A 7,841-nucleotide genomic window follows, 5' to 3' on the forward strand; every position below is an offset into this window, starting at 1 on the left:
GTCGGCAACGTATACACTGTACGAGGAAACACAGCGCCGACTTCGTGGCCTGTAACGACTTCTTCGTATCTGGTCCCACCCTCTCCATGCCCAACACATAAAGCCCGGCCCAAATCCCCCGAAAAAAAATATCTCCATAGAGAGAGCGTGCACGCGCGCGATAACAATGGCCACCGTGAGAGTCGGAACCCTAATCCGCTCCGCGGCTGCTCCGGCACCTCCTCCGCCGCCCTCCATTCCCGCACGCCGCCGCGCCGCCTCTTCCTCCTCCTTTGCTCCGCCGCCGCCACCACCCCCCTTCATCGCTGTAACAACCCTGAAGAATAAATGGTAGTAGTAGTAGTAGGAGTTAGCAGGGAAGAGTAGTAAAAATGTCAACTTTACAAAATAGAGCAGAGAAGTGACAGCAGGGGGTGGTGAGGAGTGAGCTCGGCGGAGCGATCCAACGGTAAGGCGCTCGAGCGGAACTCCGGCGGGAAGGCGCCTTCGAAGGGGCTCAGGCGAGCTCAACAGTGCTAGGGCATCCTCAGAGCTCGGAGAGGGCGATGGAAGGATCGAGAACGGAGAGAAGGGGAGTCCGACAGAACAATAGCGTTTGGGGCGAAGAAGAGAACTTGCGGGTCGAAGCTTCCGAGTCGCGGATCGGAGGAAAAATGCGAACCCAAGACCCGCCGGGTGGAGGGTAGTGCGGAGAAGGGCTATCCGATATCCACTTACCCATTATTGGCGGATCGGGCCAGCCACATCGCGGATCGGGCGGAAAAGGCGAGCCCAAGACCCGCTGGGCACTGGATAGTGCGGAGAAGAAGAAACCGAGACCCACTTACCCGTTAGCTGGAGTTCCTGGACCAGGAGAGCCCAAGCGGAGGCCCATCAACCGTCGAATAGCATCCAGCAAGCCACATTCCCATTTACCATCATATTTGCTGTTAAGCCCTCACATAGTTGTTATTTTCATTTCAGTACTAATATGCTAGGGAGTATAAATAGTGAAATGTAATGTAATCGAGGCATCAATGAAAATGAAATAGTCTATTTCTCCCCCAAAGGTTCTTTCTCACAAACCATAGTTAGTTTAATTCGGATTGCGACAAAAATTCGGGTACGGTGTATAATTCGGATAAATTCGTTTTTTAATTTTTAATTTTTGGTTGAAAAATACGGCCTAAAAAAAGGATGGTGGTATAATTATTCGGATACTGGAATTTAACGGATATTATAACGTTAGCGCATTAGAAATTCGCGAATACAAAAAAATTCGGCTATATAATAAAATATATAATAATTAATATACTATATAATATTTTCTATGCTTTTATATAAATTAAATATATTCAATATTATATAAATATATATATGCAATTAATAATATATAAATTATGTATTTAAGAAATATTATAAATAATTATAAATTAAATAAATAAAAAATTATATAATAAATAATGAATATATATTTATAAATATAAATTTATATATATTATATAATATATATATATATATTTAATATATATATATAAAATGATTAATGAGAGGGAAGTCCACCGTGGGACCTCCCTCTCATGTGCGCTCCAACGAGGCCGCGCCGAAGTATGCCTCAAAAGCCCCGATATTTGTGTACTGTTTCTCTTCTCTCTTTTTTCTGAACGGAAGGCGGCGGCGCAAGAGGCATACTTCTCGCCGTCGGGGCTCGTTAGCTCCCGGTTGCCGGCCAGGATGGCGGAGGAGGAGGAGGACAACCGGAGTTCGCGGAATGACGAGAGCGACCGACGACGCGATCGACTCGGCACACGCAATCCCGACGCACGAGCGCGGCGACGACGGCGAGCGTGGGAGCCTCGCCGCGAATCCGGACGGCAAAGTGCCGTTTTTTTAGTCGAATCATTCGCGAATTGCGAATAATCGCGAGACAAGTATTTTGAGAATGATTTGGCCGTTTTTTTCAGAACTTTCAGAAAAATTACGGAATGTTGCCGTTTATACGTAATTTTAAAATTGGTATCATTCGCGTTTTAATCTGCGAATTAGACTAATGAGCGCCAAAACCCCTTTTCTTCTTCTCTATCCTTATCTCTATCCCAATTCTTTTCCCTAACCCTCACCTCTCATTCCTCATCTGTTAATCTCTCTAACCTCTATTTCTTTCTCGTCATATCTCAATCCCATTTCTTATTGCTAGTTACCTTACCTCTTCTTAAGCCTCGGTTTACCGATTCGTTAACCTCGGATCCGCAACCGGAAGCACCAAGAACCTGATCCGAGCCATAAATATTCAACAATTGGTATCAGAGCGGCACTGTCCAAGCCGTGGAGCGCAGGAATTCAACAGGACCGAAGAATGTTGGGTTTTCAAAGCAGCTGTGAGAAATTACTTCGAACGGTTGAGGCGCAACATGTTACATTATCCACTAGTATAATTAAGCAACAGAAGGCTCACACGAGGGTGTACCGAGGTAGTAGCAAGGACTAGTGCTGGTTCTATTGCAATTAGAACAGCACCAGGCCTCAGACAAGCATCATTGGCACCTCGGCCGAATTACTGTAGCAGGTGTTAATTCCAGACCAAACAAGAGTGAAGCAATCACAGTAGCGTCCAGGGGCAACAATTGGAAAAAAGAGCGAAAACCGATTCAAATTCGAAACCAAGAGAAGTGAGATCCCAGGGATCGGTGCTGCGATAGTCGCGTGATTCCGATTCATAGAATTGTAGAGTCAGTTGCGACATAGCTACCTGCGCTGCGAGAATCGGCTTCGGCTGGATCTCGACAAAAGGAGCCGTAGCGGAATCACACTGATTCTGAGTTTCGCACAGTTCTAGCAGAGTTAATTTCTGCTCGATTGTGAAGCTCCCACCTGGTTCCTACGAACAATTCTCAAGCAGGTAGATCCCACATTGTATAGCTTAGCAAAATTGGTTTAGCACGAGGCGACGGATTTAAATTCACTAGTAGCTTGTACCAAAGCAAGAGAAGAAATAGTTACTGTCCAGAGATAGAAGGCAAAATGACTATTGGAACAAAGTGGCGGCAACAAATTACTAGCTATAACCAAAGCTTTGAAGGAACGTTGCAAATTGCTAGGGATTTCAATCAGAATTTAGATGTATTGGCACAAAGGATTGAAACCCTGCGGAAGGAAAAGGCAAGGAGGTACGAAATCCTGATGGAGGAGGAGGCCCGCAGGCATGAACAGCTCCTAGAGTTAATTAGGAGCCGATCTGTACATGCTAAAGGGAAAGGGACACTAGTGCAGGTTCCGATAGAGAAGAAACATCGGCAACAGTACATGCTATACATGGAGTTAAGTTTCCCAGATTTTAACGGAACAGATCCAAAAGGATGGTTACGAAATTGCGAGCAGTATTTTGACCGATACCAAGTTCCTGAGCAACAATGGATAGGCATAGCGTCCATGCACATAGAGGGTGATGCACGGTTTTGGAAGCAAGCATATTTCTTTAACCGACCAGAGGTAAATTNTTTTTTTTTTTTTTTTCTGTTTCTGTTAATTTTCACATAATTAATTACCATGGTGTTGTTACTGTGTGAAGTTGTCGAATTCTTTTTATTTTTCTCTTGTAGTATTTTTTTCATGTCACATAATAATTTACCTCTCAATCCAATCTCACGTAGTTTCGAATGTGCACCTGCATATTTTTTGAATCCATGATCTTTGACTGTGATATTACTTATCGAATCGTTGACACTAATCATCATTTTTAAAAATTCAAGCGATTAAAAATATACAACCAATTCACTTAAAACACTAATATTTTTTACCAAGGTGAGATCCCTCGTGGATCCTCCTCCGATTTCACCTTTTTTATTTTTTTCTTTTTTTTTCCTTCTTTTCCTTTCAATTCAATCAATCTATCTTTCAATCCAATTAATCCGTATATTTTTTCAGGTATATATAATATATATATATCCGTTAAGAAGGCGATCGAGTGACAATGAATGTAACAGGAGGAGAGGAACAAGTAGAGCAAGAAGGAGGAGGCGGAGGAGGAGGAAGAGTTGTTGGTAGCGTCGGTGGAGGAGCAGCAGAAGCCCTTGAAGCCGTGGTGAGGGCGATAATGGTGACGATGACCGTGGGGAGCACCACCTACTACCCCATAGCAAAGTCCCTTCCCCCCGCACATCCTTCTCTTCCTCACCATCCCCCTCCTCCTGCTCCTCCTACTCCGCCTCAATCGCCCGAGTGGCAAAGGCGGCAGTGACGATGCGGGCGAAGATGGCGGCAGCAGCGCAGGCGGCTGCGGTGGTGGCGGTGCCGTCAAGTTCGCCAAGCGAGCGCGCTGCTGGGAACCAGATGGATCGTCCGTCATGTGCTACCAACAAAGATGCACGAAAAAATAGAGAAAATCGACCGAACGTTAACAGAAATAAATGCAGAAAGAGGAAACCAAGATTTACGTGGTTCGGCAATTGTCTACGTCCACGGGGAGAGCGAGAGAGATGTATTCCACTATATGAAGAAATAGAAGTACAAGCTTACACCTTATGTCTTCTCCGGATAAAAATCAAGAACCTTATGGTGAATCCCACCTTTCTTGTTCCAACGAAAACTCCAAGAAGATACCGAAAAAGTTTTTCGTAAAACCGAGAAGACCAAATTAGAGAAGTATAGAAACTCTAACCAAATTCCTTTATGCCGTTACTTCGAAGAATCCGAACCGCTCAGGCAATTGGTCGAGAACCGTCGCTCCGCCGCCAACGTCAATCCGTCGCATGCGTGCTACCACGCATCTCCTTCTCTTGCTACCGTACGGACGGGCACCTTAATTAATAAGCACACCATGCACCGACGAAGCCGTACATCCCTCTATTAGAGCTGGCCACCTTTAATTAATTAGCGTTTCTAATTAATTTTTTTTTGCCACTACACTACTCCCAAGCCGTACATGCCCAGGGCCACCTTTAATTATATGGCTAATTAATTTTGGCCTCTACACGCAGCTCCAAGCTATACATACATATGCATGTATATATAGAGAGATTTGGCTCAATCCTACTCTAATTCAATATGATTATTGAATATAGAGTATTATATGGAAACCAATCCTAGTCCACCTAGGATTCCAATTTAAATTAGGATCCACCAAAATAAATCCTTATGAGATCCTTTTTATTTTCCATAAATCCGGTGTATGAACCAAATCAATAAAAAAGAAGGTATATCTTTAACATGGCAGTCATATTCTTGGTCCCGCTGGTAGCTCTGCCGGCGGGGGCTTACGCGGTCCTCAAGTCGAAAGCAAACGTACGTTAATCACAACACGTCGATGCATGTCCATGCATGGCTGTGCATGTATGTCATATCTAGCTCTATCTATAGATTTCGGAAGTCGTCTAGTTTGAGTTATATGTTATCGATGCATGTACATGGCTGTGCATATATGTCATATCTAGCTCTATGTATAGATTTTGAAAGTCGTCTTGTTTGAGTTATATGTTGTCGATGCATGTACTTGGCTGTGCATGTATGTCATATCTAGCTCTATCTATTGACTTCGGAAGTCGTCTTGTTAGAGTTATATATATGTTACTCTTGCCATATATGTACTTTGGCATGTGCTACGTACTCTTTTTTTCCTTGTTTTTTAGTTTGTGTTAAGCATGAATAAATGCCTACGTAGTTGGTTTGGTCCCATGCATTCAGATTTTAATACCGTGTGTGATTAATGATGAGCGTATAATTCCTCATGATTTTATAAATAAGGACCAAAAAAAAAAAACCTTTTATAGAATTTTCGGTCGGTTCTGTGTACTCGCACTCGTGCTCCAAGTTTTTAATAGAATTTAAACTTGGACTTCTAAAATTAATTTTTCTGAAACTTTCGTTTTCAAATTTTATAAAACATTGGTATTTTTGTTTTCTTACAAAATCGAAAAAAGAAAACACACAGTTCCATGAAATTTGGGAAGACCTTTTCTCAAAAACACAAGTTTTTGCTCGGAACAAAACCAACGGAAACTTTTTCTATGAATTTCTTTTTATATTTTTTTGAAAAAAAAAACAGCCCCAATACGAAAATCTTTTTTTCCAAAACAAAAAAAAAAGCTAACCAATTTTCTTGGTACAATAATCTTAGAAAAAGTTGGTTCAAACAAACGGTAAAATACTACTGCTAGGGGGCTACGAAGATGTACACAACGAACCAACTAAAGTCGGCAACGTATACACTGTACGGGAAAACACAGCGCCGACTTCGAGACCTGTAACGACTTCTTCGTATCCGGGCCCACTACCTCCTCGTGCCCAACACACAAAGCCCGGCCCAAATCCCCCCCAAAAAAAAAAGTCTGCAGAGAGAGAGAGAGAGAGAGAGAGAGAGAGAGAGAGAGAGAGAGAGAGGGAGCGCACGCGCGCGATAACAATGGCCACCGTGAACGTCGGAACCCTAATCCGCTCCGTGGCTGCTCCGCCGCCTCCTCCGCCGCGCACCGCTGCACACTCCGTTCCCACGGCGCCACGCCGCCTCTTCCTCCTCCTTTGCTCCGCCGCCCCCGCCACCCCCTTCATCACCTCCGCCTCCTCCTCCGCCGACGCCGCATTCTCCTTGGGAATCCGTACGCGTTCTTCTTCTCCTTCTTCTTCCTCAGGATTTGATTAATTTGATCGGTGATTCGTGAATTTGCATTCGTGAATTTGGATTTTGGGTTTGGGATCGGAAGCGGGGCCGAAGGAGTGGCTGAGGGAGCAGAAGAAGAAGGCGGCGAAGTACGTGTTGGCGCCGATCGACGCCTCGCGCTAGACCCTACGCAATGCCTATCAATTACTCGGTAAAATCTCTCGTCCTCATCGATTGCTTCAATTTTTTGATTTCCCTTTTTAATCGCCCACTAATTCTTTTATTATCTTTCGAATTCGACCTACGTAAATGTAATTTGGTGGAAAAGATGTCTCCTCAATGAAATGATCCACTTCAGTGCAATTAGATATTAGTGAATTATTTTGCACAAAATCAAAGCTTTGTGGAGCAAATTGCAATTAGAGTTTTAGTTTTTTTTTTTTTTTTTTTTTTGTTATTTTCGGCACTTTAGAATTGTTGTTAGTTTGAATGTCCTGGATTGTTGCCAATGGTGGCAGAGGCCGCACCCGATTCAGCAGCGGAGAAAACCAAAGAGGAGGTTCGCAGCCTACTATATTCGGCGGCGAGGGACTGCGTGCCCGAGCAGAGGAATTCGCTCGTTGCCTTTCAGTCTCAAACAGGGGTCGAGGTTTGAGCTCTCTTTCTTTTTCTCCATCTCTTCAAAGTATTAGTGGCTCTCAAATCTCCCGGACGGCTTCGCACTGCAGCTAGAAACCAGAAACTTCGTATAGCAGATTCAGCTCCTGAGGGCTATAACCTCATTTTGGTTTCTTGCCGCAATGTGCAGCTCTAGAAATTTAGCTTGGCAAACATCCGATGAAGAAGTGAGATATTCTGTTGCGAAAGGTCGGAGTTATTCTGTTGTCACAATAGCTAAAACCTGAACTTCTAGAATCACAAAAGAATATTCCCTCATTGCACACGATATGGCTTAATAACTAGTTCCAACATCCAAACAAACGTTAATGCTGGGAAATATATTAATATTTTAAATTTTAAAATTTAAAAATATTAATTTTAATTTTAAGATTACAAATTATAAATTTTTAAAATTTACAATTTACAATTATAATTTTAAAATTATATTAAAAATTAAATAGGGGAGCTAACCCCACTCCCCTAAAATCTTGTTTGGGGTTAAGGCGGGGTATCCCCCTTGTAATAAGTGACTTCGTCCATGACAAAAGCAGTGAGCGTCTCTAGCTCAGTTTCCTAAGTAGAAAGGTCCTATGTTCACCCCCTATCTTTT

The 7,841-nt window shown here is 43.1% G+C and overlaps 1 long non-coding RNA gene across 1 annotated transcript; it reads left to right on the forward strand.

The window, feature by feature from the left end:
* On the forward strand, positions 6,303 to 7,574 carry LOC109709720. Its single transcript, XR_002216205.1, has 3 exons — positions 6,303 to 6,569; positions 6,675 to 6,782; positions 7,090 to 7,574. It is a non-coding gene; the product is annotated as an uncharacterized LOC109709720 (long non-coding RNA).

Source organism: Ananas comosus, linkage group 4, assembly GCF_001540865.1.
Source record: "Ananas comosus cultivar F153 linkage group 4, ASM154086v1, whole genome shotgun sequence".
NCBI lineage: Eukaryota > Viridiplantae > Streptophyta > Magnoliopsida > Poales > Bromeliaceae > Ananas > Ananas comosus.